The sequence below is a fragment of the Mobula birostris genome, chromosome 6 (assembly GCF_030028105.1).
Source record: "Mobula birostris isolate sMobBir1 chromosome 6, sMobBir1.hap1, whole genome shotgun sequence".
NCBI lineage: Eukaryota > Metazoa > Chordata > Chondrichthyes > Myliobatiformes > Myliobatidae > Mobula > Mobula birostris.
In genome coordinates this window covers 152,022,915-152,048,584 of record NC_092375.1, presented here as the reverse complement: position 1 = coordinate 152,048,584, position 25,670 = coordinate 152,022,915, and positions in this window count along the sequence as shown.

The following is a 25,670-nucleotide window of genomic DNA, read 5'->3' as shown; positions in this document are numbered from 1 at the left end:
CATTTGGTAGAAGAAATAAATGGACAGACAATTATTTAGATGGGAAGAGAATTCAAAATGCAGAGATGCAAAGGGACTTGGGAGTCCTTGTGCAGTATACCCTGAAGGTTAACCACCAGGTTGAGTCAGTAGTGAAGAAGGCGAATGCAATGTTGGCATTCATTTGTAGAGGTATAGAATATAAGAGCAGGGATGTGATGTTGAGGTTATATAAGGCACTCGTGAGACCCCACACTTGGAGTATTGTGTGCAGTTTTGGGCTCCTTATTTTAGAAAGGATATACTGACATTGGAGAGAGTTCAGAGAAGATTCACGAGAATAATTCCAGGAATGAAAGGGTTACCATATGAGGAACGTCTGGCAGCTCTTGGGCTGTATTCCCTGGAGTTCAGGAGAATTGGGGGGGGATCTCATGGAAATATTTTGAATGTTAAAAGTCCTGAACAGATGAGATATGGCAAAGTTATTTCCCATGGTAGGGGAGTCTAGGACGAGTGGGCACGATTTCAGGATTGAAGGACTTAAATTTAGAACAGAGATGCGGAGAAATTACTTTACTCAGAGGGTGGTTAATCTGAGGAGTTTGTTGCCATGAGTGGCTGTGGAGGCCAAGTCATTGGGTGCATTTAAGTCATTTAAGGCATAAAGGCTAATGTCAGATACTGATTCAGATCTATTTATCATGTACAACAAAACATACTGTTAAATGCATCAGTTGCATTAACAACAACAAACCCAAGGTGTCACAATGGTGTGCTGGGAACGGATCCAAATGCGAGACGCAGACACTGAAGCACAAGGAACAGGACTTGACCAGAGTAGGGACGTGACAGGATTCAGACCAGGAGCAGGGACAAGAACACAGAGTAGAGCTTGGACCCCAAGCCAGAGACTGAACAAGGACCAAGAAGCCGGGTCTTGCCTCGGGCTCAGGCCCCAGAACCAGGCATGGACATGACATGACTGCAGGACTGGAGGCTGGGGTCTTGAGGCTTGAGGCTTGGAGATAGGCTTGGGGTCTTGAGGCTTGAGGCTTGGAGACAGGCTTGGGGTCTTGAGACGAGGCTTGGAGACAGGCTTGGGGTCTTGAGGCTTGAGGCTTGGAGACAGGCTTGGGGTCTTGAGTCTTGAGGCTTGGAGACAGGCTTGGGGTCTTGGTCTTGAGGCTTGAGGTTTGGAGACAGGCTGGAGTCTTGGTCTTGAGGCTTGAGGTTTGGAGACAGGCTGGGGTCTTGGTCTTGAGTCTTGAGGCTTGGAGATAGGCTGGGGTCTTGGTCTTGAGACTTGAGGCTTGGAGACAGGCTGGGGTCTTGGAGACGGGCTGGGATCTTGGTCTTGAGGCATCAGCTTGGAGACAGGCTGGGGTCTTGGTCTTTTTTAGATTAGATTAGATTAGATTATGAGGACACGGAGTCCTCTTTTATTGTCATTTAGTAATGCATGCATTAAGAAATGATACAATATTCCTCTGGTGTGATATCGCAAAAACACAGGACAGACCAAGACTGAAAAACTAACAAAACCACATAATTATAACATATAGTTGCAACAGTGCAACAATACCATAATTTGACGAAGAACAGTCCATGGCACAGTAAAAAAAGTTCAAAGTTTCTCTAAAGTCCCACATCTTACGCAGACAGGAGAAGGAAGAAAACTCTCCCTGCCATGCCCGACCACAGTCTGACTCTGAGTTGTCCGAAAACTTCGAGCTCTGATCAGCCCTCCGACACCGAGTACCGAGCACCATCTCTATCCAAGCATTTCAACCTCAGCTTCGGTCACCAGCAGCAGGCAAAGCCAGGGATCTTGGGGCCTACCCTCCAGAGATTCTGGATCGCACAGTAACAACAGCAGCAAACCAGGCATTTCAGAAATTTCTCCAGATGTTCCTCCGCTTCTTGATTCTGTCTTCATCAAATCAGAATTGTCCATGGCCCCTATTTAACAGATATGATATCATTTCACCGGAGAGCTGCGCGCGCTGGGTCGCACTGCCATCTTCTCCTCCGTCTTGAGGCTTGAGCTTGGAGACAGGCTGGGGTCTTGGTCTTGTGGCTTGAGCTTGGAGACAGGCTGGGGTCTTGGTCTTGTGGCTTGAGCTTGGAGACAGGCTGGGGTCTTGGTCTTGAGGCCTGCAGGCTGGGGGCTGGGGTCTTGGGTCTTGGGTCTAGGGTACTTCGAGGCTTGGGTATGGACTCCGAGCCAGAGACTGGGCAAGGACCCAGAACCTGGGACTTGACTCGGGCTCGGACTCCAGAACTAGGTGAGGACAAGACGAGGCTACAGGACTGGACATGGCTTGGGTGTGGAACTCCTGGGTAGGGCGAGACACAAGGACAGGTAAAGGCACATGGACTGAACTCGGATAGGACTGGACTAGATACGGACTGGATGAGGGCCTTCAGGAGCACGGAGCCTTGGACAAGAAGAGACAGGAGCACGGAACACAGAGCTGGGACCCCTCCTTGGGAACAGGACATAGGGCCAGGACTCACACACATAACACAGAGCCGGGACCCCTCCTTGGGAATAGGACGTAGGGCCAGGACTCATACACAGAACACTGAACATGAAGAGACGGATCCCAACACAAGGTGGCAGAAAACGGCCGGACCCATCTAGCGAAGGTGTGGACACAGAGACAGATCCCAACACTAGGTGGCGGCAAACGGCCGGACCTACCTAGCGAAGGCGTGGACACAGAGAGACAATTCCACACAATGAAAGACAGTTCCTTATCTTGACCTAACAAGGCTCTGGTCTTGCTCCGGCAGTAAAACTTCAGTGGTACAGGTAGGGTATACAGGCGGGGTATCCAGGCTAGGTGAGCAGGCAGAGAGTCAGGTGAGGTATCCAGACAGAGAGTCAGGCGAGGAATCCAGGCAGAGAGTCAGGCAAAGGGGGTGGAGGGAAACAAGGAGGGGAACAGAACAGTCCAGCAGGGAATCCCTGGTTTGCAGGGGTATTTATGTCTCAGCCGCAAAACGAGAAACGTGTGTCCACAACAGAAACTGGGGAAAACCAGAAACCCCGCAACAAGGAACCATGGACCAGATCGTGAACCGGAAAACGGACTTCACGGACCAGACTTTGACACAAGGGTGTGCTGGGAGCAGCCCACACATTCTGGAACCAACATAGCACGTCCAGAATGCTCAGCAGAACATCAGAGAACAGAACATACCAAGTGACAAATCAACCGCAGCAAAACAAGTCCCATGTAAATAACAACCCATGCACATACACAGTCCTCTAACCCCAGGATAGGCCATAGTCAGCCTCCAGCCTCCAGTGGACTTGTGGATTTGCAGACAATGGACCATCGACTTCCCCAGCAGATTCGGAGAGATTCGCAGACTCTAAACTTCTGGCCGTCAGGCCTCGATTTCTAGATATTCAATCAACCTTCAGGCTCCAATCTGGACCTGATCAACATTCGGGCTTTGATCTTTGGTATCGACCCAGGATTCACTCATGACGACTGATGAGGAAGGGTGGGAACATAGTACAACCAAAAGTCTTGCAGAATGTGGAAAGTGTGCAGGTTAAATGGTTAAATGAAAGTATGGTGGTTAAATTTTGAATCCAATGCTGTTATATAGATTTAGATGTTTAATCTTGGGTTTTGATGGTTAGATGATCCAAGGTGGACCCAAGAATTCAGTTAAGCAGGTGCTCCAACCCCATGCAGCCAGTCAGTGAATCTACTTCAAAGTGTGTAGGAATCGGGGAGGATGCAGGATGAATACATCACTGCAATACCTGCGAGTTTGCTGAATGCATTTGATAAGTAATATTTGATGTTCAGGTAATTATCAGCTAGTCACACGCAGTTGATGAAGCCCTTTTCTTGGAAACCAATCCCAGGCTACGCATCCCTTGCTCAGCCGTGGTGTTGGAGCAGCACTTGCTCCTGCTGTGGTTGGCAATGCTTGGACTCATCTTCTTCAGGAGGCCAGATACTTTATTCCCAGATCCCTCTGGTCTGTTACATTCCTTGCTGCTCTACTGTTCACTGTGTAAGTCCTAACCTCCTTTGTCTTCCCAACCTGATGGCATGAACTTCTGGTAATTGCACCCCGCCCCCTTTACCAATCCCTCTCTCACCTTATTTCCTTACCTGCCTGTCACTTCCTTCTGGAGCTCCTCCCCCTTCCCTTTCTTCCATGTTCTTCCACACCCTCCTATCAGATACCCTCTTCTCCAAACCCTTATCTCTTTCACCTATCAGCTTCCCAGCTCTTTACTGCATCATTCTCCTTCTCCTGGTTTCACCCATCACCTGCCACCTTGTACTTCTTCCTCCCCACCCCCACCTTCCTGCTCTAACTTCTCATCCTTTTTTCCAGACCTGATAAAGGGTATCAGCCATTCAACCCATTGAGTCTGCTCCATTTCATCATAGCTGAACTATTTTCACTGTCAACCCCATCCACCTGTCTTCTAACCTTAACATAATATGCCCTGACTAATCAAGAACCTATCAAACTTTGCCTTAATTACACCCAATGACCTGGCCTCCACAGTTGCCTGTGGCAATGTATTCTGAAGATTTACCTCTCTCTCTAGCTAAAGATATTCCTCCTCTTCTCCATTGTAAATGGACGTCCTTCTATTCTGAGGCTGTGCCCTTTGATCCTATACTCCCCCACCAAAGGACACATCCTCTCCACATCCACTCTGTCTCGGCAACACACACAAAATTGTGGAGGAACTCAGCAGGCCAGGTAGCATCTATGGAAAACAATAAGCAGTCAACCTTTTGGGCCGAGACCCTTACATCCATTACCTTTCCATAGTTAGGTAACCAGCAGTTCTAGGACAGGTTGAACAGGTTACAATTTCATTCCTAGAGTGTAGGAGAATGAGAGGAGATTTAACAGAGGTACACAAAATCATAAGGTGTATAGATGGGATTAATGCAAGCAGGCTTTTTCCACTGAAGTTGAATGAGACTAGAACTAGAGGTCATAGTTTAAGGGTGAAAGGTGAAATACTTAAGGGTATCCTGAGGGGGATCTTCTTTACTCAGAGGGTGATGCAAGTGTGGAACTAGCTGCCAGCAGAAGTAATGGATGTGGGTTTGATTATAACATTTAAGAGAAGTTTGGATAAGTACATGGATGGGAGGGGTATGGAGGGCTGTGATCCAGATGTGGGTTGATGGGACTAAGGCAGTTTAGCATTGGCTAGATGGACCAAAAGGCTTGTTTCTCTGCTGTAGTCATCTATGATTCGATGCTCCTATGAGAGATCTGAACTCTGAGATGCAAAATTTAATGCAAATGGCTTGAAGTACTTTAGAGAATGAATGATGTTCAAGGATAATTAATATTTCAGGCAATTGATAGTTAAATTGAAATTGAAACCACTGATTACTACTTTAATGTATAAGTGAAATTATCTCTGGCATAAAAATTGAATTAAATTTAGTCAGTCGTCATAACACAATCATCTTGATCATGATGTGGTGGAAACAATTGTCCAATACCAAGGTTCAAGTACTTATTCACTTTCATCATTTTATCTGAAATGTTAAGCTCCAAAGTGATTGCATTCCACTTACTGTCAATATGTTTTTCGCTACAGGGTACACTTATACTACAAATTTTTTTAAAACTGATTCATGTTTCTCATTGATGTTAAAGTTGCTTGTATCCATCCAATATTGAGTCCTACCATAATCCGGAAAGGAGTTCTAAGAAGTACTCTGCAGGGTCCACAGCTCCATTGTTTGGGTTTTATCCTGCATTGTTTGCACAGCCCAGGATACCTTCAAAGAACTTTAAGTTCCTATGGATCAAATGGACATGAGGGAAAAAAACTACCTACTCATGTATTGTTTCAAATGATTATGCCATCCATCCACTGCCTGCTCTGCCCTGAAACATATTGTAGAACTTGTTCCCTTCCTATTTAATATTCAATAGATTTATGGAATTATACTGACCCCAAAGCATGCTCCTCTGCCCCCCACCCCACCCATAATTGTTTGATTTTCAAGCCAATCTGATATGCATGCATGAACAGTAAGTCAAAGAAAAGGGTTTAAGCACCCAAATCCCTTCTGGACTGCCGGCCACAAACAATCTCTAATAAGCCAGGGTTGTGGTTAGGAAGACCAGGAAGACAGGAATGTGGGTAGGGGGTTTGCAGTTTGTAATGAAGGTCATGCTTGATTGCTTAACTGTGGAGACAAAAGAACTTTTCAGGTCACTAATGACAGCAATGTGTCATTTGAAACTCAACTTGTGGCCAGTTGACAAGCTGAAACATAAATGAAATTTGTGAGGCAAAACTCACTGGGTTCTCTTTCACAATCCCTTAAAATCTCATTACTGAAAACAGAATATACTACAGTCTAAAAAATTACGTTGGAGTGTGAATGGCACAAAGATCCCAAAAATCTGATATCCCAGCATCACAAAAGATTTGAGGATGCTGGATAATCAGAGTTTGCCTGTATAAAAATACTTGGTATGCTAGCAATTCACATGAATCCCAAGACATCATTAACTCCTTCAAAGAAATGGACATGACATGACCCATGACACTACAGGTACCAATGAAAGGAAATGAATCTTCTGAGAGAAAACAAATGAGGCTTTCATTCAGAAGATTCTGAACTATTGATCTGAATGAACAATGAACCCTTTTATTGCTTGTTGAATTCAACAATATTTTATATCTTCAGCACATTCCAAAACACTTCAGAGGTAATAAAGTAGTGTTGAACTGCAAACTCTGCTGGGATGCGAAAATGCACAATAAGAGAAAAAAATCTTTTAAATCTCACAATAATCAGTTGCTTTGCTGAGAAAGCAGTCTCTTGACTTCTGAGGAACAGTCAGGATGTATTCAGTGCTAGACTAAAGGAGGCGTATATACATATTTTGCACTACCTCTTCATATCAAAGATTGAAACCAAACTCAGTAAGAATTAGATCTTTGAATTCAATTTTCCATGGATTTACCTCTAATCTAAAAGGAGTTCCTTATCAAGTACTTTTCAGCAGTAAGAGCTTTAAATGGCGAATATGCCTCCAAACAATCAAATATGTCAGCATCCAAGTTCAGCTCAAATATTCAACAGTTAAAATATTAAGGATTCGTAGCTCATCAATTACTGTTGTAAGAGTCTCTTGAGGGAATGTTTTATTTGATTTGATGACTATATTACCTACTTAGCTCTAAGAAATAGTAAAAGATCAGTAAGAAACCATTCCAGAAAATTTCATGTTTTGATTATCCTGAACTTAATTGTAAAGCTTCTAACTGTTCAATATTTGCATTGTTTGTCTAATTATCTGAATGGTGTAACTTTCACTCTGACTTGAATGCATTCACATCCACAAACTGAATGGTCTTCAGGTGCAGTTCTGTGGGCACAGAGAACTTCTCGTGACGTGAGATCTACCTGGCATCCATTCACAGGTCATCTTGGATGTAAACTAATCATCCATATGTAAGAAGCAGACTGAGAAATTTTCTTTAAAAACAAAGACCATGATTGTGAAAGCAAAGGAACTTTTCATGTCATTAGATAATTAAAAAGACAAAAATGTGAGATTTGGAACTAAATTTAAAGGAGTTGGGTTTAGATTTATATTAAAAGAAACTTTTTCTCTCTGCACTGCATCATATTAAAGAAATTATGGATAATTTAAGGTAGAATGAATCCTGTAGATCTTGAGGATCGACTTTTTTATGGATTGAGTTATTTATAATGATATGAATGTATTCAATGTATTTGTCTGTGCACTAGCACTAAAATAGCTTATCAATTAAAACATGATGACATTCACAAACTTCTCGATAAGGTTTATCTAATTTTCTGAAAACCTCACAGTTCCTATGTGCTAATGGTACTAAACTGATACTGAACTAATGATCCAACAGGAAAATAAAATGTGATAAATGCGCCTTTAAATAAATGGACATGCACCAATTTCAGAAAAGATACGATTCACTCAGAACGGGCACCTGCTTTCTGATCAGCTTTAAAATGGTAGTATACATGGCCTCACCAACACTGGGCAAACTAGTAAACTTGGAACTGCTAAAGTATGCTGGTGACAGTACTCTGTAATGAAGGCTGGTTGCTGAAGGTAGATGATTAGTTTAATAGCACAGAACAGAAAAGATACTGGGGAAGATAGGTGGGGAGGGATTTAAGTTAAAGCTGAGACAGCAAGTTCCACAACTTCGATGACATTTCAGAGTGAGAAAGAGAGAAAGATCGCACACGGCTTCTGAAGACAGTCACTCCCTGTCTGAATGGAGAGTGAATGCAAATGAGCTGGGCCCTTTCAGCAGTCAAGCCAGTGAACAGGAGCAAGGTCCTTGCAGTCATTCAAATAGAGACCACTCCTATACATTGATGAGAGGGCCTGTGAACCTCATGCACTAATCTTGCTGGTGCCCCTCGAAAGAGAGTTGTAGCTACCAGAGGATGAAGAGGTGAAGACAAGAAAAGTGGTTAAGCTGCAATCAGCCTGCAGGGGAAGAGCCAACAGCTGCATTTCGAAAGACTGTAGTTCAAATTGCTGGAAAAATCTCTCTGCTTAGCATTTTACAGGTAGCGATTGGGAATGTTTTTTTTATTTCAAAATATACTTTATTCAAAAATAAATATATACAATAAGCCATTCAATAACTTTTCATCCTTTACATACGTTTCCATTATACTCAGTACATATCCGTATTTATAGCCACCCACGTGGCACTCCAGTAGTTCAGCTTAGCATATCATTGTTGAGGGGTATACTCCTCGCCCACCGACCCCTCTCACTCACACGGGTGGAGAAACCTATACTATGGTCCTTCCCCACCGGGCCCTTGCGGTGGCTGCACCGAGTTTCAGTGCGTCCCTCAGCACGTACTCCTGCAGCCGAGAATGTGCCAGTCGGCAGCATTCTCCCACGGACATCTCCATGTGCTGGTAGATCATCAAGTTTCGGGCCGACCAAAGAGCGTCTTTCACCGAGTTGATGATCTGCCAACAGCACTGGATGTTGGTCTCCGTGTGCGTCCCCGGGAACAGCCCGTAGATCAGAGAGTCCTCTGTTACGCAGCTGCTGGGGATAAAACGTGACACTAGCCCGTCCATCCTCCTCCACACTCTCTTTGCGAACTGGCAGTGTGCAAAGAGGTGGGTCACAGACTCCTTCCTCCTCACTGCAGTCCTCCCGTGGGCAGTGGGGTGCGCAGACGACATTCCGGGCGTACAGGAGGGCTCTGACTGGGAGGGCCCCTCTCACCGCCAGCCAGGCGAGGTCTTGGTGCCTGTTGGTGAGATCTGGCAATGAGGCATTTTGCCAGATGAACTGGACAGTCTGCTCAGGGAACCACCCCACTGTGTCCATCACGTCCTTCTCCTGCAGTGCCTGCAGGACACTACGTGCCGACCACTGCCTGATGGCCCTGTGGTCAAAGGTGTTCCCCTGGAAGAACTTTGCTACGTAGGACAGGTATGATTGGGAATGATAGGGTAGATGGAGAGGCACATAAAATAATTGAGGGGGAATTCTGAGGCAGGGCATTTTTGTGCTGCACTATTTGAGTAGATCATCCTTTAGGTTGGCTTTCCTGATACAAATTTATTTTTGTCCAGGAGGGCCAAGGGAAGGGACCATTGAGTGATTTTTGGTTTAGGATATTAACATTTAGCAATTGACTCTGGCTACCAATCTTCATATCTGAAAATGTATTGTGGATTTAATTTGGAGTGCAGCTCTGAGCAATGGGTTCTTAAAAGCTATGAATCCCAGACCAGACAATGCTGATTAAAATTCATTTGCATGTCTGTGGTGGGGATGTGAATCAGAAGGTGTGAAGGTTGTCTGTTATTTCGAAGAAAATATCGTCCATATATTGTAAATATGGAGTTGTACTTTGATGTTTGGCATATAAAATATCAAGCCCCAAGTTGGGCCAGTGAGACCTTTCGAGTGAAAGTGTCTCCATATGATGTGCCTTGTTTTGTTGGATAAAGAAGCTGCTTCATATCTACCAGTAATTTTCTCTGGTGACTTCATTCACGCAACAACAGACCCATCATAAATTTTAGGCAATAAACACTGATAGACCAGTAAAGGTGTGTAATTTCAACTAAAATAGTTCACGTTCTCCAGACAGCAAGCCTACACTTGGAGCTCAGAGATGGAGTGTGCTCTACTGGGATTTCCAGCATTAAACTGCTTCTCCAATCCTGTTCTAATCCTGGTGTCAGATCAGAATCCCTATCCATTTGACTGGGGATTTTTAGCTTAGAAGTTAGGTGGAAAAAGACAAGACGAATTATGTTTACTATTTTTTTACAGAAACCTTCGTCATGTTTAAACATGCATGAATTTTAGAGGCACTTAAAAACTAAAATGCCTTCTGTCTGTCTCAGGAGGCGAAACAGAGCCTCCCGAGGCACAGCCTCAAAGGTATCCCAGCTGAAACCCTATTCACTACCAAGAGCTTTAAAATGTGCCTTTTAGCTGCAGTGTGTCAAATCAATTCACCTAGGCTGGGTGTGTGGGAAAGATGGACAACGGCCTCAGCTGGTTGGCCAAAGACGGCAGAACACACCAAAATCACTTTTCTAAATTGTTAGCTAAGAGTTGCTGCTCTAAGACAGTCCACCACCACACTGCTCAATGATGCAGGCCTGACAACATTTGTAACCAAATTGATGCAGCAAGAATACAACGAAAATGAAACTTATCACGTGGCATTTATACACTCAGTGGCGCTCTTTGTTCATGGCCTTCTGCTGCTGTTGTCCATCCACATCGAGGTTCAACACATCGTGCATTCAGAGACACCCTTCTGCACATTACTGTTGTAATATGTGGATATTTTAGTTACTGTCGCCTCCCTGTCAGCTTGCACCAGTCTAGTCATTCTCCACTGACCTCTCTCATTAACAAGGCATTTTCACCCACAGAACTGCTACTCACTGGATGTTTTTTTTTGATTTTCACACTGTACTCTGTAAACTCTAAAGCAGCCTTTCTCAACCTTTTTACCCTGGAGGAACCCTTGAATTAATTTTCAGGTCTCAGGGAACCCCTGCATAAAAATTACTATATCTCAGCATGTTGTCGATATAATAATAATCATAACATAATTGTCAAAGCTCTTTTGAGTAGAGAATAAATTTTTTGCCAATCTTTTTTGGAAAAAACAGGTAGTTAAGCTTAGCTTGCTTTTCTTGAAATCAATCTCGTTCTTTCTCTTTCATAAATTTTAAAAACATAAGGCAAATGTAATTTCTGTGAAAAAACTGGCTTAAGTCAAACAGGACTTAATTTTTCTAAAGGTATGCTCGGTATATTTGATTTAGATAAAAGCTGTAAATTGATTTTAATTAATGCTATTTACAATATGCAAAGTTATTGACAATGTTGAATGGAACAATAGAACCATAGAAAACTACAGCACAGAAAACAGGCCATTCGGCCCTTCTAGTCTGCGCTGAAACTTTATTCCGCTAGTCCTATTGACCTGCATCCAGTCCATAACTTTCCAGACCTCTCCCATCCATGTACCTATCCAATTTAATCTTAAAACTTAAGAGTGAGCCTGCATTTACCACGTCAGATGGCAGCTGGTTCCACACTCCCACCACTCTCTGAGTGAAGAAGTTCCCCTAAACCTTTCCCCTTTCACCCTAAAGCCATGTCCTCTCGTATTTATCTCTCCTAATCTAAGTGGAAAGAGCCTACTCACATTTACTTTGTCTATACCCCTTATAATTTTGTAAACCTCTATCAAATCCCCCCTCATTCTTCTACGCTCCAAGGAATAAAGTCCTAACCTGTTCAATCTTTCCCTGTAACTCAACTGCTGAAGACCCGGCAACATCCTAGTAAATCTTCTCTGCACTCTTTCAATCTTACTGATATCCTTCCTATAGTTAGGTGACCAGAACTGCACACAATACTCCAAATTTGGCATCACCAATCTCTTATACAATCTCACCATAACATCCCAACTCCTATACTCAATACTTTGATTTATGAATGCCAGGATGCCAAAAGCCTTCTTTACAACCCTGTCTACCTGTGACGCCACTTTCAGGGAATTATGTATCTGAACTCCCAGATCCCTTTGTTCCTCCGCACTCCTCAGTGCCCTACCATTTAGTGTGTATGTCCTACCTTGATTTGTCCTTCCAAAATGCAACATCTCACACTTGTCTGCATTAAATTCCATCTGCCATTTTCTGGCCCATTTTTCCAGTTGGTCCAGATCCCTCTGCAAGCTTGCTATCCACAACGCCTCCAATCTTAGTGTCATCAGCAAACTTGCTGATTCAATTTACCATATTATCATCGAGATCATTAATATAGACAACAAACAACAATGGTTCCAGCACGGATCCCTGAGTCACACCACTAGTCGCAGGCCTCCAGTCCGAGAAGCAATCATCCACTACCACTCTCTGTCTTCTCCCACACAGCCAATTTCAAATCCAGTTTACAACCTAGTGTTGAAACCTTCTGAACTAACCTCCCATGTTGGACCTTGTCAAAGGACTTACTAAAGTCCATGTAGACAATATCCACAGCCTTTCCTCCATCTACTTTCTTGGTAACCTCCTTGGAAAACTCTACAAGATTCATTAAACACGATCTACCGCGCACAAAGTCATGCTGACTATCCTTAATCAGCCCTTGGCTGTCCAAATACTTGTATATCCGATCTCTCAGAACACCTTCCAATAATTTACCTACTACTGATGTCAGGCTCACCGGCCTGTAATTACCTGGTTTATTTTTGGAGCCTTTTTTAAACAACGGAACAACATGAGCTACCCTCCAATTCTCCAGCACCGCACCCGTGGCTAAGGACATTTTAAATATTTCTGCCAGGGCCCCTGCAATCTCTATACTAGTCTCTCTCAAGGTCCGAGGAAATATTATGTCAGGCCCAGGGGATTTATCTACCTTTATTCGCTGTAAGGCAGCAAGCACCTCCTCCTCTTTAATCTCTATATGTTCCATGACACTAATGCTTGTTTCCCTTCCTTCTGTATGCACTATGCTGGTTTCCTTAGTAAATACTGATGCAAAAAAACTGTTTAAGATCTCCCCCATCTCAGGAGGCTCCACACATAGATGACCACTCTGATCTTCTAGGGGACCAATTTTGTCCCTTACTATCTTTCTACTCTTAATATACTTGTAGAAACCCTTCGGGTTTACCTTCGCATTATCTGCCAAAGCAACCACATGTCTTCTTTTTGCCTTCCTGATTTCCCTCTTTAGTATTTTCTTACATTTTCTATACTCTTCAAGTACCTCACTTGTTCTTTGTTGCTTATACCTGCTGTACACCTCTCTCTTTTTCTTAACCAGATCGCCAATATCCCTTGAAAACCAAGGTTCCCTATGCCTGTTAACTTTGCCTTTAATCCTGGCAGGAGCATGTAAACTCTGCGCTCTCAAAATTTCGCCTTTAGTAAAGTTACTAAAAACCATAAGCCAAAGCAACACAGTTGCTCCAAGACAGACCTTTTGTTTCCAGATATGAAGACAAAACATTAAATATATCTTGGCCTTTGCTTGTTTCAGACAGCTCTTTGCAACAGAAGTTTTCTTGAATTTCTCTATCATTTACAAATTTTACAAGTGCTACAACACGACATTTATTGGTGAAACCTGTTGACTCATCAACCTGGATAGAGAAGCTGTTGTTTTTCAGTTTATCACACAAAATCACTTCAGCATCATGTGACATGACATCAATATATTGACTTATCATACTCCTTGAGAGTGAAACTTTTTCAATTTCTTGTACTGCTTCTTCTCCTAGCATTTTACTCACTATAATTTTACATGCTGGCATCATTAGGTTCTCACCAACCATGTGACTTTTCGGGGTAATAAGTTCTGCTACCAAATAACTTGCTTCCTGAACCCTTTTACTGACCGTAACAGAAGTTGTACTCTGTTTTAGATTCCAATAGTCATTTAAAATAATCAGCATTTTTATGTGTCTTATGACTGTGATTAGTAGTTAAATGCCTTTTCAATTTTGCTGGAGTCATTGCTGTATTTGTAAGTTGGTTGCCACAGACTAGGCACAATGGAATAGCACACCTTGGATCACCAGTCCATGTAAAACCCATCGGTAAGTAGCCTTCATTATAAAGACATACTTTTTTATGTCCGTTATTGCACGAATGCAGTAAAGTGACTCAGAAAATCGCACCATCAGACATTGAACCATCAGACATGTCTGTAAAATCCAGGGGTTAATAAAATATTACAAAAAGAACAGTATAATAAATAACTAAATGAGAAAACTGCAAAAAAACACAAAAACTTCACAATGCATTTCACTTCTAACATACACAATCCTCCTTTTTCAATATTTACAACAACAGCAGGCCAGCAGCTGAATCATGGTGCACAAAAATTCCTTTAAAATAAAAATTTCCCTGCAATTTGCTACTACACCGGTAGAGTTTGTTCATTCTCATAAGTCAGTCTGCAGCACATAAGGGAAGGTTGGGGGAGGCAATTTGGCAGGGAGAGGCTGATATCATGGCTCAAGTTGGGTGAGTCAATTCTATGCTCAGAAAAGACACTTCACGCTCCTCACTGGCCTTATTGTCCTCCTTTCCATGCAATGCAGCACTCACCATCAGCCTACCATCCTCCCCTCAGTGAAATACAGCACTCACCTGTTATCAGCCTACCGTCCTCTCCTCCGTGCAATACAACACGCACCATCAGCCTACCTTCCTCCCCTCTGTGAAATACAGCATTCAGCATCAGCCTACCGTCCTCTCCTCCGTGCAATACAACACTCACCATCAGCCTACCTTCCTCCCCTCTGTGAAATACAGCACTCAGCATCAGCCTACCGTCCTCCCCTCCATGCAATACAACACTCACCATCAGCCTACCATCCTCTCCTCCGTGCAATACAGCGCTCACCAATTATCAGCCTACCGTCCTCTCCTCCGTGCAATACAGCACTCAGCAATTACCAACGGCCTCCCCTATCTCACTTCAAAAACTAAGAATGGACTCAACCAAATAAACACGGTCCTACTGTGCACTGCCATACTGGGCTAGGAGTCCTCCAATGAGATTGTTAACGGGGCTGCTCAGTCACTGTTAGCACTAGCATCGCTCAAAAAAACAATGTTTTTTTTTAATCACAATCTCTCACAGAAACTCTAGCAACCTCTCATGGAACACAAGTTGAAAAACTATGCTCTGGAGACTGTCATGCATGAAAATCTCAGGAGATAAACAGTTTCTGAGATACTTAAACCACCCTGTCTGGCACCAGCAATCAGTCCATGTCTAAAATCACTTAAATCACATTTCTTCCCCATTCTGATATTTGAGCGTAGAAGAATGAAGGGAGATCTGATAGAGTTTTACAAAATTATGAGGGGTAAAGACAGAGTAAATGTGAATAGGCTCTTTCCATTATAGGAAGGATATCAGTAAGATCGAAAGAGTGCAGAGAAGATTTACTAGGATGTTGCCAGGTCTTCAGCAGTTGAGTTACAGGGAAAGATTGAACAGGTTAGGACTTTATTCCTTGGAGCGTAGAAGTATGAGGGGGGATTTGATAGAGGTTTACAAAATTATGAGGGGTATAGACAGAGTAAATGTGAATAGGCTCTTTCCACTTAGATTAGGAGAGATAAATACGAGAGGACATGGCTTTAGGGTGAAAGGGGAAAGGTTTAGGGGAACTTCTTCACTCAGAGAGTGGTGGGAGTGTGGAACGAGCTGCCATCTGACGTGGTAAATGCAGGCTCACCCTTAAGTTTTAAGAACAAATTGGATACATACATAGAAGGGAGAGGTCTGGAAGGTTATAGACTGGATGCAGGTCAATGGGACTAGCGGAATAAAGTTTTGGCACAGACTAGAAGGGCCAAATGGCCTGTTTTCTGTGCTGTAGTGTTCTATGGTTCTACGGTCTGAAAAACAACTGAACCTCTTGACCATGTCGGCATGCTTTAATGCACTGAGTTGCCTCCACATGATTGGCTGATTAGATATTTGCATTAATGAGCAGGTGAACCTGATAAAGTGGCCACTGAGTGTATTAAGCCAATGCTTTTTTTTACCTTGTGTGCTGTTACCTACTTAAGGATAAAAATGATCGTCAAACTGTGTGGTAATAACTCAAGGTGATAGACTAAATAAGCATGAACAAATAGTTGTAATCTAGCAATTTATATCTATTCCCAATGCACTTTATCTACTTTCTTCTCCTCTTTGATCAGAGCTTCCATTTTTCAGTGGCTGCGTTTTTTCTTTGTTTCTACCTTATTTTCCAGTCACTAGTTAGTCATGTTGAACTTGTGAATTATGTGTCTTCATGTTCTTTTCGGCCTGCCACTTTTGTCCCTGTGGAGTATAAAGTGCTGGTATGGGCCAGCTGGCAGATGACAACAAGCTATGATGAACTGTGAGGAGGAGAATAATAGACTTCAAGAAGATACAGACAGGCTAGTGAAATGAGAAGACTGGTGGCAGATGAAGTGTGATGCTTAAAGGACTAAGTGTTACATTTTGATAGGAAGAATGAGAATGTGTAATATAAATCAAAGCACATCGCTCTAAGAAGAGGGTCAGAAAAATCTATGGGTATATATGCATAGTTTGTTATGAAAGTGGCAGAGCGGGTTGAGAAAATTGTTTAAAAAGTATACAGGATTTTAGAACTATAAATAGAAACATGGACTACAAGGGAAGGAAGCACATGCAAGATTTATTAAACAATTATCCACCCTACAAGGCTTCACAGAGAATGAAATTTACTGAAATGATTCCAAGGATGAGGGTCTTTAGGGATTTGGATAAACTGAAGAGCTTGGGGTATTGTCCTTGAAAAGGAAGAGATTGCAAGGGAGCAAATGCAATTATCTAATATCACCAAAGGTATATAGTAGACAGAGTGGGTAAAGGGAAACTGTTCTCATTTGACAAAGCATCAAGATAAGGGGATATAAAATGAAGCAGACTGACAAAAGAGCCAGAAGTAATAAAAAAGAAAACATTCTCTACACAACTACAATGGACTGTCAGAGTTAGAAGTGGAACAAGATTCCATTATACCCTTCAAATGGGAGCCAAACAGGTCTTCAAAAGCCAATAATTTACTGAAGTTAGGAGAGAGGGCAAGGGTGTAGGACTGATGGGTTGAATTTGTATGGAGCAAGTACAGATCAAACAGGTCATATGGTCAATTTCTGTGGCTATAACTATTCTGTAAGTTAGTTATAATTTTTTTAAATTGACACTTTAGTATAACAATGCATTTTGCTTTTGTAATGGGATTAGAAATGTAGAGGTCTGGATTTCTAATCTAGGGACATGAGCTTGAATCCTATATTAGCAACCAGGGAGTTTAATTTTGGTTAATTAAATAAATCTGGAATGAAAAGCTGATGGCTGCATTCATTGTACAAAATCACCTGGTTCACTTATGTCTTCAATGGATAAAAGTCTGCACCTCTAACCTGGAAGTTAGAAATCTATCTGTCTAAACTGGAAGGAAAATGCTTACAAAAAATGCTCTCACTTGATGGCCAAACAATGCACTTGATTCAAACTCAAAGCAGTAATGCCAACATCATTTGAATTATTGAATGAATCTAAACACCTGTCTATCTGAAATGAAATAAATGAAAACGCAGATGAAGAATATTCACTTCTTTCTTTCCCAGGTTTTGAGGTAAATTTTGGAAGGTATGACTTTGGTCGCTGGATGCCATAACCTGGTTTTGCAAAGAGAGTGCAATGTTTTCTGTAACACTGCATTAACCTTATGAAAGAGAATGGCAATGACATTTAGAAAGCTTCACAATCTACAAAGTCACCAAGGAAGAGAAGCTACCAGAAATATGAAAATGGAGGAATTAATTCGGAGCAAGAAGGCTGCAAGTGAACGGCTGATTTTCGGAGCCAAGGCAGTTTTTACCACTCGGGGTAAAAGAGAGGCAAGACTGCGCAGGCGCATGACATCAGCCAGTAAACTGCGAAAGGTTTAAAAAGAAGACTGCCATATCCAGCTGGCAGTGTTCGGAGCGGGCAGCGGAGTGAGAGGCAGCAGAGTGATAGGGCTTTGGCTCAATGGGCTTAGGCGGTAACGGGGCAAGGTAAGGTAGGTTTACCGGTGTTATTTGCGGAAAGGAGGAAGTATGTGCGTGAGGCCAGTTTTCTGTGCTCGGTGTCAGATGTGGGAGGTCATGGAGTCTCCCAGCCTCCCGGACGGCCATATCTGCACCAGGTGTGTCGAGCTGCAGCTCCTAAGGGATCGAGTTAGGGAACTGGAGATGCAGCTCAATGACCTTCGCCTGGTCAGGGAGTGCGAGGAAGTGATAGAAAGGAGTTATAGGCAGGTGGTCACACTGGGGCCACGGGAGACAGACAAGTGGGTCACAGTCAGGAGGGGGAAGGGAAGAGTCAGGTTCTAGAGTGTACCCCTGTGGCTGTACCCCTTGACAATAAGTACTCATGTTTGAGTACGGTTGGGGGAGAACAGCCTACCTGGGGGAAGCAACAGTGGCCGTGCCTCTGACACAGAGTCTGGCCCTGTGGCTCAGAAGGGTAGGGAAAGGAAGAGGAAGGCAGTAGTGATAGGGGACTCTATAGTTAGGGGATCAGACAGGCGATTCTGTGGACGCAGGAAAGAAACTCGGATGGTAGTTTGCCTCCCGGGTGCCAGGGTCCAGGATGTTTCAGATCGCGTCCAAGATATCCTGCAGTGGGAGGGAGAACAGCCAAAGGTCGTGGTATATATTGGTACCAATGACATAGGTAGGAAAAGGGAAGAGGTCCTGAATAAAGAGTACAGGGAGTTAGGAAGGAAGTTGAGAAGCAGGACTGCAAAGGTAGTAATCTCGTGATTACTGCCTGTGCCACACGACAGTGAGAATAGGAATAGAATGAGGTGGAGGATAAATGCGTGGCTGAGGGATTGGAGCAGGGGGGAGGGATTCAGATTTCTGGATCATTGGGACCTCTTTTGGGGCAGGTATGACCTGTATAAAAAGGACGGGTTGCACTTGAATCCTGGGGGACCAATATCCTGGCGGGGAGGCTTGCTAAGATTACGGGGGAGAGTTTAAACTAGAATTGTTGGGGGGTGGGAACCGAACTGAAGAGACTGGGGAAGAGGAGATTAGCTCACAAATAGAGAAAGCATGTAGACAGCGCGAGAGGGAAGATAGACAGGTGATAGAGAAGGGACGCGCTCAGACAGAAAGTTTGAGATGCGTCTATTTTAATGCAAGGAGTGTTGTGAACAAAGTGGATGAGCTTAGAGTGTGGATCAGTACTTGGAGATATGATGTGGTAGCCATTACAGAGAACTGGATGGCTCAGGGACAGGAATGGTTACTTCAAGTGCTGGGTTTTGGATGTTTCAGAAAGGACAGGGAGGGAGGCAAAAGGGGTGGGAGCATGGCACTGTTGATCAAAGATAGTGTCACGGCTGCAGAAAAGTTGGATGCCATGGAGGGATTGTCTACGGAGTCTCTGTGGGTGGAGGTTAGGAACAGGAAGGGGTCAATAACTTTACTGGGTGTTTTTATAGGCCACCCAATAGTAACAGGGATATCGAGGAGCAGATGGGGAAACAGATCCTGGAAAGGTGTAATAATAACAGAGTTGTCGTGATGGGAGATTTTAATTTCCCAAATATCGATTGGTATTTCCCAAGAGCAAGGGGTTTAGATGGGGAGGAGTTTGTTATGTGTGTTCAGGAAGCTTTCTTGACACAATATGTAGATAAGCCTACAAGAGGAGAGGCAGTACTTGATTTGGTATTGGGAAATGAACCTGGTCAGGTGTCAGATCTCTCAGTGGGAGAGCATTTTGGAGATAGTGATTCTAATTCCATCTCCTTTACAATAGCATTGGAGAGAGATAGGAACAGCCAAGTTAGAAAAGATTTAATTGGAGTAAGGGGAATTATGAGGCTATCAGGCAGGAACTTGGAAGTGTAAATTGGAAACAGATGTTCTCAGGGAAAAGTACGGAAGAAATGCAGCAAATGTTCAGGGGATATTTGTGTGGAGTTCTGCATAAGTACATTCCAATCAGACAAGGAAGTTATGGTAGGATACAGGAACCGTGGTGTACAAAGGCTGTAATAAATCTAGTCAAGAAGAAAAGCTTATGAAAGGTTCAGAGAGCTAGGTAATGTTAGAGATCTAGAAGATTATAAGGCTAATAGGAAGGAGCTTAAGAAGGAAATTAGGAGAGCCAGAAGGGGCCATGAGAAGGCCTTGGCGGACAGGATTAAGGAAAACCCCAAGGCATTCTACAAGTATATGAAGAGCAAGAGGATAAGACATGAAAGAACAGGACCTATCAAGTGTAAAAGTGGGAAAGAATGTATGGAACTAGAGGAAATAGCAGAGATACTTAATGAATACTTTACTTCAGTATTCACAATGGAAAAGGACCTTGGTGATTGTAGTGATAACTTGCAGCAGACTGAAAAGCTTGAGCATGTAGATATTAAGAAAAAGGATGTGCTGGAGCTTTTGGAAAGCATCAAGTCGGATAAGTCATCGGGACCGGATGAGATGTACCCCAGGTTACTGTGGGAGGCAAGGGAGGAGATTGCTGAGCCTCTGGCAATGATCTTTGCATCATCAATGGGGACGGGAGAGGTTCTGGAGGATTGGAAAGTTGCAGATGTTGTTCCTTTATTCAAGAAAGGGAATAGAGATAGCCCAGGAAATTATAGACTGTGAGTCTTACCTCAGTGGTTGGTAAATTGATGGAGAAGATCCTGAGAGGCAGGATTTATGAACATTTGGAGAGGTATAATATGATTAACAATAGTCAGCATGGCTTTGTCAAGGGCAGATCGTGCCTTATGAGCCTGATTGAATTTTTTGAGGATGTGACAAAACACGTTGATGAAGGAAGAGCAGTAGATGTAGTGTATATGGATTTCAGCAAGGCATTTGATAAGGTACCCCATGCAAGTCTTATTGAGAAAGTAAGGAGGCATGGGATCCAAGGGGACATTGCTTTGTGGATCCAGAACTGGCTTGCCCACAGAAAGCAAAGAGTGATTGTAGATGGGTCATATTCTGCATGGAGGTCGGTCACCAGTGGAGTGCCTCAGGGATCTGTTCTGGGAGCTTTACTCTTCATGATTTTTATAAATGACCTGGATGAGGAAGTGGAGGGATGGGTTGGTAAGTTTGCGGATGATACAAAGGTTGGGGGTGTTGTGGATAGTGTGGAGGGCTGTCAGAGGTTACAGCAGGACATTGATAGAATGCAAAACTGGGCTGAGAAGCAGCAGGTGGAGTTCAACCCAGATAAGTGTGAAGTGGTTCATTTCGGTAGGTCAAATATGATGGTAGAATATAGTATTAATGGTAAGACTCTTGGCAATGTGGACGACCAGAGGGACCTTGGGGTGCGAATCCATAGGACGCTCAAAGCAGCTGCGCAGGTTGACTCTGTGGTTAAGAAGACATACAGTGTATTGGCCTTCATCAATTGTGGAATTGAATCTAGGAGCCAAGAGGTAATGTTGCAGCTATATAGGACCCTGGTCAGACCCCACTTGGAGTATTGTACTCAGTTCTGATCACCTCACTACAGGAAGGATGTGGAAGCCATGGAAAAGTTGCAGAGGAGATTTACAAGGATGTTGCCTGGATTGAGGAGCATGCCTTATGAGAATAGGTTGAGTGAACTCAGCTTTTTCTCCTTGGAGCGACGGAGGATGAAAGGTGACCTGATAGAGGTGTATAAGATGATGAATGGCATTGATCATGTGGATACTCAGAGGTCTTTTCCCAGGGCTGAAATGGTTGCCACAAGAGGACACAGGTTTAAGGTTCTGGAGAGTAGCTACAGAGGAGATGTCAGGGGTAAGTTTTTTACTCAGAGAGTAGTGAGTGCATGGAATGGGCTGCCGGCAATGGTGGTGGAGGCGGATACGATAGGGTCTTTTAAGAGACTTTTGCATAGGTACATGGAGCTTAGAAAAATAGAGGGCTATAGGTAAGCCTAGTAATTTCTAAGGTAGGGGCATGTTCAACACAACTTTGTGGGCCGAAGGGGCCGTATTGTGCTGTAGGTTTTCTATGTTTCTATGTTTCCATGAAAGTGTATACCTTTATCTCGATCTAACACATTTCTTCTTTAAACATTTAGGGAGAACCTCTTAGTTCAGCAAAACACTCAAATGTTGAGTGAGTAAAAACTATTATTGACAATAAGATACACTGTGAAAATCAAAGCCTTAAGGACTATGCAAACTGACAAACTAGTTTGTTCCCCAATCAGATATTAAAGGCCCTTAATTTGCCAGCATGATTTTATGAGGAATCTAATTACCTAATACATTCCGTCAGGTTTATTCATTAATAGGTTATCATTGAGTTGGTCTCATAGAGAAAAGGAAGAAACTGAACCAAAAATTACTGAGTTCATCTGTGAGAAATAAAAGAAATACTTCATTTGATGGGTGGTGGTAGGGTCAGTGGGATAAGCAAAACTATTTAGCATGGAAATTCATCTACAACAGGATTGGCATTTAAACCAATGGAATGTGGCAAACATGTGCAGAGCATCAGCTTATCTGTCTCAGCATATCTCTGAACTTCAGCACACACAAACGGAAGTGTTTCTGTAGATGCTGGAAATCTTGAAAAACACACACACAATGTGCTGGAGGACCTCAGTATGCAATACAGCATCTATGGAGGGGAATAACAGCCGATGTTTCGGATCAAGACCCTTCATCAGGACTAGCAAAGAAAGAGTCGGATGGGCCAAAGGAGTGAAGAGGCCTGGAGCTGTGTGATCCTAATACCCAGCATTATTGAGGATGAGTGTGTTCTTGAAGGCTCCTCATAACGTTATCTGATTAACTGTCAATCAACATTTACAACTCTATGTGGGAGGAATGCACAATTTCAATGTGACCCATGGGTTGTTCGGGTGGAAAAACGAATTTGAGATACAAGATCAACTATAATCTCAAAAACTAGTAGAGCAAATTCAAAGGGTTGTGAAGCCCATTCAACCTTCTTCTTAAGCCTGTCACCCATACTGGGGCATAGGCCACTGACAGCAGCTTGCCAGAGTCCTCTGTCCTGGGCCAGTCTTTCATCTTACAAGGTGTAGCCTGTCAAAGATTCTTTCTCTCCCAGGGATGAGGTCTTTGGAGCTTCTGTTGGTGTTTTATAGTGCTGTTTTTTTACAGGGTGGGGTTGCTAGCCTCATGCCCAACCCTCCTCCTCTTGCAGATGGGCTTGAGGCCATCCATGGCTGAGTTATTCCTATTTCTAGTCCTTGTCATTAATTTCAGAGCTCCTTCTAACATTTTAGGTTATTATCGGCACAAAGTCAGAATTGCTTGTACCTTCTAAGACCGCAACCTGTTCTCCATAGAATCATAGAATAATGTAAAACAGAAGGAGTTCATTCAGACCATAGTGCTGCGCCAGCTCATTCAAACAGCTAGTTCCAGTTCTTTTCCCACCCACCCCCCACCTCATTCTTTTTTTTTGCTCTAGCATTTGTTAAATTTCCCTTGTAAGGGAATGTTTCTACTATCCTAGCAGGAGGTGTATTTGAAAATCTTAATGTGGTGAAAAGAAATGTTTCCTCCGTATTTTGTTTGCTTCTTTTGACAACCAGCTTGAATCTGTTTATCAACCTTCTGCTATTCAAAACCACCGTTCTTTATTTTCTCTCTCTAAACTTTTGACCTCAGTGAAACTGAACATGTGGCGATGAATACAATCAGCAACCAAAGCTCATACATATTTAACATGAGAAAAGATGGATTTCTCCCATAAAGATGCTCAGATAATTTTCATACCTTGGGAATCAGTTTACGAATTGTATTTTAGCAAATATCCAGAACCATGCAGTGTAGTTATTGAAAACCAGCCAAATGTATGGGTGGGGGTGTTGAAAAGTACTTAAGAATATCAATAATGCATAGAGTTGATGTGCCAAAGATAGCTGTTAACATTTGTTTCATTATATCTATGAACAGACATTTAGCTTTTTATTCATTTTTGTGCAGATTACAGTATTTTTATCAATAATCCACAGGCTTTCTGGTATTACACAATGGGGACAACTGCAATTGCACAGACCATTTTCTCACTGTATGATTTCTAAGCTGAGATGTTTAGTATTTTCCAAGAGAATAGCAACATAAAACTGAAACTGAGAAAATTGGCTTTACAATAGATGTAGTGAGTACCTTATAATAAAAATAGGATATCAAAAATAAACCCATGGCTATGTCCCCTATTAGGTCAGTACAACGTCTACATATTTTATGCAAAGTTTGCCAATTTCAGAAGGTCTCACTTCTGAGAATTTCCCAAATTTAGCTTTCATTATTTCTTCAGGTCAGGTGGCTTACCTTTTGTATTCCCTACTATAGAAGTTACAGAAAGGAGCAAGGTGAAAATTAAAGACAATATCTGCACAAATGTAGAGATACTAAATGCAGACAGTGGCCAGATAAAGGTATGATTGGCAATATTGTGGTAGAGGAACTTTACTGCAGTAACTGGTAAAAGAAGACGACTGCTAAACCTGGTGGACATGAAAGAGAGAGCTTTGTTTATTCTCTAAGAACCTTTCACTAAAATATGGTGGAAAAGACAATTAAATGGTTTCTATCATGACCAACAATCTGCATTCTCATTTATACACCCAGTAAATAACTCGAAAATGCAACCCGCTATCATAAGCAGCAGTAATCCCTTCCTCTGCCCAGCAGATTCTACATTGAAATACCTCCAACAGATAAAGACACAGAGACAGATAAAAGACACACAAGATCATATATATCTTGGGTACTCTGAAAAAAATTTGTGCACTACAGCTTAGCTCAAATATAAAGACTTTGGAAGAACTGAATTAAACAAATGAAGACTAGCAGGTTTTGCACTAAGTACATTGAAAAACATTTTGAATTAACAACAAATGTTCGCTGTAAAGTAGGGAAAGTGGCAGCAAGTTTGTGTTTAGCAGTCAGCAGAGATAATGACTAGAGTGTCAGTGATAATTCAAATAGGAACACTAAAAATAATCGGCAGGCAATGCCACATCTGTCAGGAAAAGAAACAGAGCTTCTGACTCAAAATATTAGCTTTGTTTCTCTCTGTCACTGACATGATCAACATTTACTCATTTTCTGTTTTTACTTTGGATATCTAATCTCTGCAGTTTCTTGCTCTTGAGCTATCAATCATGTTGCTTGACCAACAAATTCTGGCCTTCCAACCACCATAATTTTTTCCACCCTCCTTAATGTGGAATAGTGCAGATTTACCAGAAACTTAGAACCTTGAATTACAGAAAGAAATTGCAAAAATCATTTTTAAAGTTAAAAAAAGATTTGAGTGAAGGTTTAAAGAACCTAAGATATTAGTTGGATAGAGAAATCTAATGAAGCTAAGTGAGGAGTCTGGGACTAGCAGCCATGATTTAAAAATTAAAGTGAAGCTTTTCAAAGAGCAGTTAACTAACAGCTGTTGGCAAGTGTTGGAATAAAGGTGGCTTATTCTGCTCAACTGCCGGTGACTAGTGGTGTTCTGCAGTGGTCTGTAGAGAAACTCCTTCTTTTCATGTTACAGGTCAAAGATCTGGATGACAGACTTGATGGCTTTACAAGTTTGTGG